The sequence below is a fragment of the Elephantulus edwardii genome, unplaced genomic scaffold (assembly GCF_000299155.1).
Source record: "Elephantulus edwardii isolate Elephantulus edwardi_28Jun2011 unplaced genomic scaffold, EleEdw1.0 scaffold00064, whole genome shotgun sequence".
Taxonomy (NCBI): Eukaryota; Metazoa; Chordata; class Mammalia; order Macroscelidea; family Macroscelididae; genus Elephantulus; species Elephantulus edwardii.
Window position 1 is genome coordinate 3,892,957 of NW_006399814.1, and position 12,783 is coordinate 3,905,739.

The 12,783-nt window shown below is 44.6% G+C and overlaps 1 pseudogene; it reads right to left on the bottom strand.

Moving 5' to 3' along the window:
- Positions 1-5,092: 5,092 nt before the first annotated feature.
- On the bottom strand, positions 5,093-11,954 carry LOC102852776 (annotated as a pseudogene).
- Positions 11,955-12,783: the final 829 nt, after the last annotated feature.

The window sequence follows — 12,783 nt, forward strand, 5'->3', positions numbered from 1 at the left end:
GCTTGGTTCCCTTCATTCGCTCATGCACTCTCCTCCCGCTCAGCCCCCTTATAAGGCTGTTAATTGTCAGCCACGTGATTTCTAATCATCCATTCCTCTCAGAATCATCTTGCTTTAACTAACCCCAGTGCGGTGATCATGATCCAGCCACCCCTTCCTTAAATGTGAACCCAGCTCAGAATGAAGAAGTTACGTAGATGCCTCCTTCCACGAGCTGGGTGCTGAGTGTTTGTGTAACGTGCTCACGACGACAAGGACATGATCCCAGTTGCCTGCTTCTGGTAGTTGTCATTAGTTCTGGTGGTGACGACCTTACCTAGAGAGAAATAAGAAAATCGCCGTCAAGTCCTCTACTGTCTTCAGCTGATTGAAACCTTTGAAACCATTGTGGTGATCACTCTGGGTCCCTCTCATGGAAGGTCTTCCTCATTTTTCCTGACCTTCTTCTATTTTACCAAGTATGATGTCTTGAAGGGACGGATCCTTCCTGATGACTTGCTCTAAGTGCGTGAGATCAAGCCTCAGCGTCCACCTTTGTAAGAAGTGCTCTGCTGCATGTCTTTTGTTCCTCTCTGGCTGCCTGTGGTATATTCACATTCTTCCCCAACACCAGCATTCAAGGGCATTGGGTCTTCTTCAGTGTTTTCACTCTTTTTCCTAGAAACAAAGCAGCTGAATAATACCAGGGCTTAAGAGTCAGGTGCACCTTAGCCCTTAAGGTGGCATCTTTGCTCTTTAGCCCTTTAAAGAGGTTGTTGGTACTAGATTTTTTCCCCCTGGTAATTTCTTTTTCCTCATGACCTGTATTTCAGTTTACACCTTCTTTGGAACTAAGGTTCACATGGTAACTCATGAATTCACTGTCTGAGAGTCAAAATTAGAAAAGTGCATCTCAAGGAGGTTTTCCCATCTCACGTTACTTCAGCGGCTGGCACTCCAGAAATGCCAGTGTTATTGTTGTCCTTTGCTGTCAAGTCAACTATGACCCACAATGACCCTGTGAACAACAGCTCTGAACTTTGCCCTATTCTGAGCCAACCTTGCCATCTCCGGCACCGGACCCCAGCATTACAGTCACTGTGTGAACCCAGCCCGTCAATGGTCTTCCTGTCCTTCGCTGACCCCTCACCTTTCCGGGTATAATATCCTTCTCCAAGAACTGACCCCTCATGACAACAACACGTCAGATGGGGATTGGCTTAGAGCAGAAAGCTGTTTAGTTGTGTTTTACTGAAGAGATACTTTCACTGCATGGATCACAGCAAATTATGGATATCATTGGGGAGAACAGGAATTAAGGAATGCTTCATTATGCTCCTTTGGAACCTACCTATAGACCATGAAATAGTCATTCAAACAGAAGAAGGTGTGTGTCAAGGCTGCCTCCTTGAACTGTACACATTCAGTCTGTATGCTGAGTGATAACCTGAGAAGCCGTACACTATGAAGAACCTGGCACTAGGACGTGAGGAAGATTCATTGACCACCTGTAATATGCACAAGACACAGCACTGCTTGCATAAAAACAAAGCTTGCAACACTTACCAATGAAGTTAAAAATCGTAGCCTTTAGTATATTTTACACATCAACATAATTTTTTAAAAATAAAGTTTCACCTCCGGACCAATAAACATCATGATGAACGGAGAGCAGATCAAAGTTGCCATATATTTCATTTTTCTTGCATCCACAATCTACACTCATGGAAGTTTCAGTCAAGATATCAGGGGGCATATTGCGATGGACACACCAGCTTCCAGGGACCTCTTGAAAGTGCTTGTGAGCAAGGTCGTCAACTGGGAGACAAAATAAGCCCGTCTGAAATCATGATTCCCCCCACCCATGCGTCCCATTCCTGGATAAGTCGTAGTATTAGAATGGAGCAATAGTAGCTTTTCTGTAGAATATTCATTCTTAAGTTAATTTTTAGTTGCCTTTCTCTTCCCCTTAATCTGTATATTAAGTTTTGCTCTCCTCGTTCTCCCACTCTCATCCCTGATAATCTTCTGAGATTGATTCTGTGTGTAAACTTTCCTCAGATTTTTATATTGCTAGTCTCATACTGTAGTTGTCAGTCACAAAAGAATGATGACAACAATAACAACAGTCTCATACAGTAACTGTTGGTCACAAAAGGACAGTTGTGATACTAGAGGAAACCATGATATTTTCAGTTGTTTCATATGCATGTAGAAGTTGGGTGATGAATAAGGAAGACAGAGAATTGCTGATTTTGGAAACTGACCGTATTATGGACTGCCAAAGGAACAAGCAAATAAATCCTGGAAGAAATGCAGCCAGCGTCCCCTCAGAAGGACGGGTGGGGAGACCTGCTCTCATGAGCTGTGAGCGTGCTGCCTAGAGACCCGTCTTTGGGGAGAGATGTGGCTGGAAGCATAGATGGTGCATGAAGGAAAGGAGATGCTCCGGCAGCTAGACTGACACAATGTCGAGAATACGGGACTCGTACGTGGTGGGTGTGTGAGGATGGCCGGGGAGGGGGCAGGCTTCCATCTGTTACTGGGAGGCTTGAGAAGTCAATGCTGACTTGATGGTACCAGATGACAACCACAGACTGAAAGAGAAAATTGAGTAAGGCAAGTAAAACTCAGAATTTTAGTTTTTTTTTAAAAAAGGTGGGGAAGAAGCACCTTATTTTTTTCTCAGTCAATGTGCCTTAGCACACATGGTCGGGAAATGCCCGAAATTCAAGCTAAATTGAGCATTATCTGACACCGGAGGAGGTGTCTGGCGTGGCTCCGATTCTCCGTCTCAGTTTTCTGCCACCTTCCATAACATCTGATTTTATTCCTCTCTTCACTGTGGATTCTGAGGCAGCTCCAGCACCAATTTAAACCCATCTCTATATTTAAATGCCAGCTGAATCGCATGTTTTACAGAATGAGGCCCCAAAGCAAGGAGTGGGGGTGGGGAGTAGGGTGGGGGGCACTGTTCCCATGGCAACAGCACATAACACTTCAAGTCAGATTTGTGGGGCGTGGGGTTTGGAATATGTGGGTGTTAATGGTTCTGGGAGAGCCCTAACTCAGACAACACCCATCTGGGTTACTCAGCTGTTGGAAGTGGTGAAGCCTGAAGGGACTCCTGCAGTCTGAGGAGGGAGGAGCAGGCGCTGAGTGGCCTGGAAGTGCCCTCCTGCTGATAGACCCAAGGGGGGGACTCCAGGTCCTGCCTGGCTGTTAGTTCTTGAGCACTATGCTGTGGGAGCCAGCTCGGGAAGGGGGACCACAGCGCTCCGCTTCCGTCGACGAGACGCAGCTGCCACACACGGGATCCTGAAGAGAAGGCAGAGCGAGATGGCTCTGTGCTATCTTAGACTCACAGGGCTGTTAGGCCCAGCCTACTGCACACGTGGATGTCTTGATTCTCACTCACCACCAGGGCCCCCACTGAAACCAGGAGACGACTTGGAAAGTGACATCTCGACAACTATACCATGTGTTTGTTCCACTGTCAGTCCCTAGACTGTACCCAGCACTGGTCGGCATTCCATCATCTGTGGTTACAGCCACATCCATGTTCTCTAGAAGGAACCTGGTCACCAGCTGCTAACTGGAGGCTGGGGATTAGACTGTCCAGGCCCCGAAGGAGAAAGGTGGGGGCAGAGTGCCCCAGAGGGGTTCCTCCATAGGCATTTAAGGGGCAGCTCTGCTCCTGCCTTCATCTCACATTTGCATCTTTTTCTGTATCTGATCAAGTAATTCTATATCAGCATATTTCTTCTGATTCTCTCTATCTAGGGTATTCATTGGGCCTGCATTTTTAGGAGAAGGGTTATTTTGTTTCTTAATAATAGCTGATGTGGATTGCTGCTTTCTTGACATTATGGGAGTCTTTTCTTAGTAGATATTAGGCTGTTATGACTATAAATTTCCCCAGGGTACAGCAATGTTTTGCAAAGCACCAAATACTTGTATTTCTTTCTTTGTCTGAGGCCTGTAAGGCCGAGGGTCTGACAGCAGTTTCCCCCCGAAAGTACCTGAGTGAGCAAGGAGCAAGCCTGTTGTCCCTTCTACAAGTGGTTCCTCACCTCTGTTGAGGTGCCCAGGACTCCCCTGTTGCTTGAGTTAAGGGATCCCACGTGGTCAAGTCTGATAGCAGTTTCCCCCAAAGTACCTGAGTGAGCAAGTAGCAAGCCTGTTGTCCCTTCTGTGTTAATGGGTCCCAGGTTGTCAAGCTAGAAGCAGTTTTCCCCCCAAATTACTGTGGAAGCAGTGCAGGCAGTGCTGTCCGGTGCTCCTTCCTACTGGCCGTCTCTCCTTCCACTGTCCGGCCTTCTCCTGCTTTCAGGGAGTCTTCAACTGGAGGCTGTTCTAGTTTGGTTCAGTTTTCCATGACCTCTATACATTGTCCAGCAGGACGCATGCTGGGAAATGTGGAGGATCAGAAAAAGCAAAGACCACCCTCAGTACTATGGAGGACACAGTGACTACCACAGTGGGCTTGATAATGACAGGGGAGGACGTACAGGACAGGGCAAGGAAAGAATATTATATGTGGCTCATAGGATCACTCACTCGGAGTCCTAGTCAGCCTGGTGACACCTAACAAGGGCAGCAAGTGCACTTGCTCACTGAGTCTCTAGCTGTGGTCAAACCTTGCTGAGTGGTGGGGCCAGAAAGACAGTAAAGGGGCAGGTGCAGCCCTGATCTTGGACGGTGAAGTCCATTTGGGCTCCAGGTCTGACCCAGCTCCTTGTCACTGCACGCCACACGTGCTGTCTGCATGTCTGCGGTCTCTCCTTCTTCCTGGTGGTGGATGTGAGCTGGTAGACATGGGGACCGACCCTCACTCACATTTGGTCTTGAAGGCCGGCCACGGGACCTGCTGCTGTTAGTTGCCTTGGAGTCTACTACAATCCGTGATGACTGCCTGGCCCTGCCCCATCCTCAGGACCACTGGTGTTTCGGGTCTGTTGTTGAGATGTCCAGGAGTACTGGAGGCAGAGTGCTGACACACTTCACAGCTAACAAACACGTCAGCTCTTCCACAGAGCTCTTCCACAGGAGAATGTTCAAACAGTCTGTTTCCATCAAGGGCTTTCTTTTCTTTTAGATTTAACACAGGAGCTTATTTATTTGCCACACATAGAAAATTCCATTTCTGACTGGATTCAGATTTGGAGGTAGAAGCTCTCAGAGAGGACAGCCTCCATCTCTTGGCGATCTGCTCCTGGCGTTTTTCTTCGGCTCCTTCGTTCCCTTGGCCTAAAGCTTAGCGTCCTCTGCCGCCTCCTTATTCTTCTCAGTGCTCTGTTTCTTCAGTGAAATGCGCCGGCGCTTGTGCTGCAGGACGCGTGGAGTAACAAGACGCTGGATCTTGGGCGCTTTGGTCCTGGGTTTCTTGCCTTATTTGTTCAATGGTTTTCTCACAACATATTGACAGACATCATCTTCCTTGGAGAGGTTGAAGAGTTTGCGAATTCTGCTGGCTCTCTTGGGCCCCAGGTGACAGGGCACAGTGGTATCAGTCAGTCCTCAGATATCCTTCTCCTCTTTCTTGACAATGACCACGTTGAGAACACTCAGATTGGCATCCATAATGCAACACTGGACAGACTTGTGCTTCCTCTCTCCAGTTCTCCGTGGTCTGTAACAAGAGTGCCCCTTACTCAGCAGCAGGCGAGCTCGGCCATGGGTCCAGACACCCTGCTTCATGCGGAAACCCTGCTTGTCGTTTCCACCGCTGATCCAGACACCATATCCCTTCCACTCGTCACCGAGAGAGTCAACAGCAACTTCTGTGGCCATTTTCTTCTCATCAAATGTACAAAGTTCATCGTCCACGTCAATGAGTTTCTGGCAGCCAGTGGCTGGGAAGGAGATGTTCAGCTTCACGGTGAAGCAGCCAATGACCCTAGTGGCACCACAAAAAAGAGCAAAGTTTTCTTTTCTTTTTTTTAACCCATTTGGCCAGTTCTACTCTGTCCTTCTAGGCCACTAGAGCACCTCATTAGCTTTTTGCTGCTATTGCTAGGTGCTGTCACTATGACTACAACTCACAGCAACCTTGTGGACAAGAGATCTGAACCCTTCCCTATCTTGTGTCATCCTCACAATCTCTACCACGTTCAAGTCCTTTGCTGCAGTCACTGGTGGCCTAGTAGTAAGAAGCTGCACCATAATCCTAAAAGCATACGGTTCAACACCACCAGCTGCTCTGTGGGAGGAGGAGGGACAGGCTCGAGAAACCTGCCGGGGGGTCAGTAATGGGTTGATTTTTACTAGATGACTCGCAGCAGGAGAAGCAATAGCAACAACAAACTCTATCCTAGAATCTCAACGAGGCAGGGCCAACTTGGTGGCTTGGGTGAGATGCTGCATTGATCTATGTCACTGAGGGTTCCCCTTGTTTGCAGGGACCCTCAACTTTACCTCTAACTACATACAGGATTCTGCTGGAGATTGCACAAAAAGGACTGGCACAGCACATCAGCATAGAAGTGCCTGAAGTTCAGGCTGGATTTAGAAGAGGCCACGACACCAGCAATTTTATAACTAATGTTAGTACCTGAAGCGCTTGCTGCAGAAGGTCAAGGACTGCAATCTTCAATATGGATTGAAGCTCAACATCAAGAAAACAAAGATTTTCACCACTGGGCTGATTGGTAGCATCATGATAGATGGTGAAGAGATTGAAATTGTTGACAGCTTCAGTTTGGTTCTATAATCAAAACTCTTGGTGCCACCAGCCAGGAAATGAAAAGACAAATTGTAGTGGGAGTCTGCTGTCAGGGACCTCTCCAAGGTACTGAAGAGCAATGCTGTCAGTTTGGAGACTCAGGTTTGCCTGATGCAGTCCATGGTCTTGGCAATTACTTGCTATGCATCAGAGAGCTGGACAATGACTAGGGATGACAGAAGGAAAGTTGATACCTTTGAGCTTTGGTGCTAGAGAAGAGTGTTGAATATACCACAGACTGTTAGAAGAACAAACAAGTTTGTCCTAGAGAGTGTGAAGCCAGGTTCATCCTTGCAGGCAAGGATTCTGAAGCATCCTCTGACATACTTTGGACACTTTGCAAGCGAGGCCAATCCTTGGAGAGGGACATCATGCTTTGGAGGGTGGAGGGACAGTGCAGGAGATGAAGACCCTTGATGAGATGGATTGATTAAGTGACTGGGGTAATGGGGACAGGTGTGTCGGAGACAATAACATTGTCAAGGGATAGAGCAGGGCTTAAGGCTGTTGTATATAGGATCACTAGGAGTTGCAGGTGACTCGATGTCACATAACAACAACAACACCACAATTTTCTTCTCTAGTAAGAGATTTCTCCTGATTACATGTCCCAACCGAATGAGGCAAAAGTCTCACCAACAGGTCAGCCAGTCTTATCAGGAATTCAGCCAGATTGCTTTGTTTATTCTTCGGCGTGTGTGTTCGAGAATCTTCACACTGCATAGTGTGTTGAAGAATCTTCACCAACATCACGATTCAAATGCGTTAATTAGATGGGTTCCTAGACCTAGCTCTTAAGAAATGTTCCGCTGATGTTAACTAAGAGAATAAAGAACTTTCTCATTAGTTTGGATGAATATCGTTATCCTCATTAATCAGAAAGTGCTGAAGTGATATGTCATGTTAATGAAGTTTCTAAGGATGCTGCAAAAGCATAAGATCAGTGTCAAAACAGAAAGATAACCAGTGGGTGTGGGTGGATGGATGGAGGGGGCAGGGGAGCAGAGCGGGAGGAGGGGAACCACAGGGTCCCAGGGCTCAGTGGGCGGGCCCGCGCAAACCAGTCCCAGTGCACGAAGGGAGCACACTGTAAACGGATTATTGTATGCAAACCAAGAAAACACATTTTAAAAGGAGGAAGAAAAACCAACCCAACAATCTTGATCCCTCACTTTCCCAGCTTCTGATAGATCCTGGGGTGTTTCTCCTGTGAGAGAAAGATTCTTGGACCTGAGTCTATTTTCTGCCTTTTCTCTCTGCCTTGGATTTCTGCAGTGTTCCAGCAACTTATAGGCCCCCCAGTGAGCAAATTCATCGTCCCCCAGTGGGCAGTCCAACCGAGAAGGCCAAAGCCACAGTGGAGAGAGGCCTTCCTCATCAAGGTTAGGAGGGAGCCGGAGTGAGAAGCCGCTGAAATGAACCACCGCTGTGACAAAGCACAGTGTCACGCTGGGCCCCGGGGACCATTTGTCTCTGGGTTCCCCCAATCAGCGGCTGTCAGAAGGCAAAGTGCAGAAACCCAGGGAAAATCTGGCTTTTGTTTACACAGACAGCGGGAAGGGCCAGTGTGAAAATAGGCCGATATTACACATAGCCACCTGGTCTACCTACCAGGGCAGAGTCCAAGGTCTGCCACCTGAAAGAACGTTGCCAAAGCTGTGACACCGAGTTAATGGAAATGTCTTTGACAATGCAGCTGGTTTATTTTACAATGCTCTGCCTTCAACATTGGGCAACTCTGCCACCAATGACCTGTTCAGGGTTATTTTTTCTGTTTTTATTGGTTTGCATAGAGTAATTCACAGCCATTGTGTTTCATGCATGTTCCTTGTGCTTTATAAAATCATCCATAGATATTGCATTTTAAATGCTTTTTTACTGTTGTTGTGTTGTTGTTATGTGCCATCGAGTCACCTGCAATTCATAGCCCTAAATCCTGCTCTGTCCTGTGTCAATCTTATTGTCTCTTATTCCCCTACTCCCATTACCCCAGTGACTGAATCAATCCATCTCATAGAAGGTCTTCCCCTCCTGCTCTGTCCCTCCACCCTCTCAAGCATGATGTCCCTCTCCAAGGACTGGTCCCTCCTTGCAACATGTCCAAAGTATAATAATCTGTGCCTATTACTTTACTACTGTCTGAGTCCCCACTGACCCTTTCCTATTCCTCCACTCCCCATACACCCCTGAATTCTGTGATTCTACGGATTTCCCTCTTCCCACTCCTCCTTGCCTTCCAGTTCCCATTTTAAACATGCACATCTTACTAGTCATCCTTCTATTTTACAGTAATGGACTTGTCCTTCTGAGACTGAGTTATGGCACTCAGCACATAGGTCTCCAGGCTCTTCTGTGTTAGACACTATTTTAGGAAATCTTGGCTTCTCGGTGCTGCGATAGGGTCCCATTCTGTGAATGTGTACATCAAGTTCTCAGTCCATTTGCTTGCTGGGCATTTGCGATGTTTCCATATACTTACTGTTGTGAATAGCACTGCTGTGAACGTTGGTGTACAAGCCTCTGCTCGTAACTCAGTTTTGATTTCCTTGAAATCTAACCCCAGTAGTCAATAGCTGAGTCATATGTTCAGCTTTCTAAGGAAACACCAAACTGTGTTCCAGAGTGATTGTACCATTTAAAAATTCCAGCAGTGTATGAGTTCTAATCTCGCCACACCCTCTTCCACATTTATTACTTGCTGTCTGGTTAAGCTTTGCCACTGCTTCTGGAGTGAGATGGAATCTCATTGTGGTTTTGATTTGCATCTCTTATTGCCAGTGATTTTCAGCATTTCTTCATGTTTCTGTTGGCCGTTCAATTATCTTCCTCTGTGAAAAACCTTTCCATGTCTTCTGCATTATCGGTCTTTCTCCTGTGGAGACCCTTGTCTGAAATGCCGCTGCTAAATATTTTTCCCTGTCTGTAGGCTTTCTTGTCACCCTACTGGAGAAAGTCTTAGTAGTTCAAGGCCTTAAACCTGTTTCTGAGATGGTTTTGAAATTCAAGTGGGTTAGACTCAAGGCTAAGTTTTGGTTCCTGTGGATTTGATTTCACCTTCTTTAGCTTGAACTTGCATATGAGTAGTTAATGGTCTATTCCATGATCCGCACCTGGCCTACTGTTTACAGATAATATCGAGCTTCTCCAGCAATTCTTTCTACAGATGTAATTGATCTGATTCCTATGCATACTATCAGGTGAAACCCATGTGTATAGTCTGTGTTTGTTTCTTATAAAAATATTTGCAATAAAGAAATCATTACTTGTACAGAATTCTCTTATTCTATCTCTAGACTGATTACTGTCTTCACACTCGTGTTTTCTGAATACTGATCTTTCTTCCTGGTTCCCAACTTTTGCATTCCAGGCACCCACAATCAACACTCTGGGCACCAGAAGCAAGGAAATAAAAAGGTAAATTGCATTGGGAAAGTTGACTGTCAGGGACCTCTCCAGAGTACTGAAGTGCAACGATGTCAGTCTGGAGACTGAGGCACACCTGATCCAGGCCATGGTCTTCACAATTACTTACCGTGCATCAGAAAGCTGGGCAATGACCAAGGATTATAGAAGAATTGATGCCTTTCAGCTGTGGTGCTGGAGGTCAGTACTCAATGTATCATGGACGGCTATGAGAACAAATATGTACTTCCTGGAGAGGGTGAAACCAGGCTACTCCTTGGAGGCAAGGATTCTGAAGCTTCGTCTGACATACTTTGGGCATATTGTAAGAAGGGACCAGTCCTTGGAGAGGGACATCATGCTTGGGAGGGTGGAGGGACGGCATAGGAGAGGAAGAACCTGGATGAGATGGATTGACTCAGTGCCTGGGATAATAATAGGGGTAGGTGTGTCAGAGACAATAAGGTTGACGCAGAATAGAGCAGGGTTCAGAGCTGTTGTACATAGGGCCGCTATGATTCGCAAGTAACTCAACAACACAAAACAGCAATGACAATAACAACATTGGGAAAAGTTTTAAATATACACAGAGACTTGGTTTTTAGAAGGTCCCATTTGTCAATTTCCTCCTCTCCTGGTTGAACAGTTCTGATTCTATCTATAAGCCTATTGATGTCATACCAGAGCTTCTCAGTTTAATCCCATTTGTATCTACTGTGAGATGTAGATCTGTTTGTTTTCCGCAGGTAGATGTCCAGTTTTGCCAACACCATTTATTCAAGAGATTGCCATTTCCTCGTTTGATAAGTCTTGTTTCTTTGCCAAATACCAATTGGCTGTAGGTAGACGGGGTGATTTCTGTACTCTTCATTCTATTCCGTTGGCCTGTGTGTCTGTTACTGTACTAATAACGTGCTGGTTTGATTGCCATGGTAGTGTTGTGGCTCCCACTTCATTTTTATTTTTCAGAAGAGTTTTGCTTATTTGGGGTTTCTTTCCTTTCCAAATAAACCTACCAAAAGCCTTTTCTATTTCTTTGAAAAATTAGTTTGGTAACTGCACTTGGATTGTGTTGCATGTGTAGATTGCTTTCCGCAGGATTGCCATTTTAACAACATCGAGTTTTCCTAAGCACGAACAAGGAATCCTTTCCCGTTTAGTCAGGTGTCTTATTGTTTCTTGTAATAGTGCTTTCTAATTTTCCCTATAAAGTGCTTTATTGTCTCTAGTTAATTCTCAAGCATTTAATCTTGTGATTGGCTACTGTAAACGGTATTGTTTTCTTTTCTGTACTTTCTTTGTTGTAATAGAGAAATCCCACAGATTTTTGTACATTGATCTTAAATCCTACTTCTCTACTAAATTCATCTACAAGGTTTAACAGTCTTTTTGTAAGGCCTTGGGGTTTTCTGCATACACCATCGTGTTGTCTGCATAGAGCCAGAGCTTTTCCACCTCTCGGACAGTCTAGATGACGCTTATTTCCTTCTTTTGTCCTTTTGCCCTAGCAAGTATTTCCAAAGCAAGTTTGAACAGGAGTGGTGAAAGTGGGCATCCTTGTATCTTCTTTCTTTGCAAGAGGAATGCCTTAATTTTTTTCACAATTTAGAATGATGTTGGCTTATCATTTTGAGTATATACTTTTTACTATGTGGAGAAAATTCCCTTTTATTCCTATATTATTGAATATTTTAATCATAATTGGTTTTGGATTATCAAAGGACTTTTTTATATCAACTGATAGGAATGTGTAGTTCTTATTCTTGGCTTTGTTTATGTGATGAATTATGTTCATTGTTTTCTTATGTTGAACTATCTAATCCTACCTGTTATAATCACACTTGGTCATGATAAGTTATTTTTTCATACACTGTTGGGATCTATTGACCAAGGTTTTGTTAAGGATTTTTGCATCTATGTTCATGAGAGATATTACTCTATAGTTTTATGTTTTGGTGATGTCTTAGCCTGATTTTGGTATTATTTATGTTTGCTTCATAGAATGACTCAGGGAATATGCCTTCTTTTTCTATTTTTAAAAATAATTTAAGTGGAATTGATGATAATTTATCTTTGAGTGTTTGGTAAAATTTACCAATGAAGCTGTGTGGGCCAGGACTTCTTATTTTTTAGGAAATCTTTTTTATTATTTTCTCAATTTCTTCTTTTGTGATGGGTCTGTTCAAGCGTTCTACTTCTATATGTGTCAATTTGGGTAGGTTCAATAAAATAGACAAGCCACTGGCAAACTTAACAAAAGAAAAGAAAGAAAATACACAAATAATTCAAATAATAAAGAGGCAACATCATAATATAACTAGCTGAAATAAAGCAATAATAATGGACTAGTTTAAAATTCTAGAATAGTTGTTTGAAAATAAAAGCGTGGTGATAGAAAAGAGGCTGGAATTGCAGTAATTAAATTTTCTATTTTGAGTGATTCATTCATTGCAAATATCTTTTTTAAAAGACAAAAATGGCCACTTTACCTATGGACCTCACCTGATGGGCTGCATAGAATCAGATTGACTCCCTCTGTGGAAGGAATCACTGGAGAAGCTATACCTAGAACAAGAGGCTGCTGTGTGAATAGAGCAAGAGAACACTGTTGTTGTTGTTGTTGTTATGTGTCATTGAGTTGCCTGTGACACATGTGACCCTATAAACAACAGCCCTAA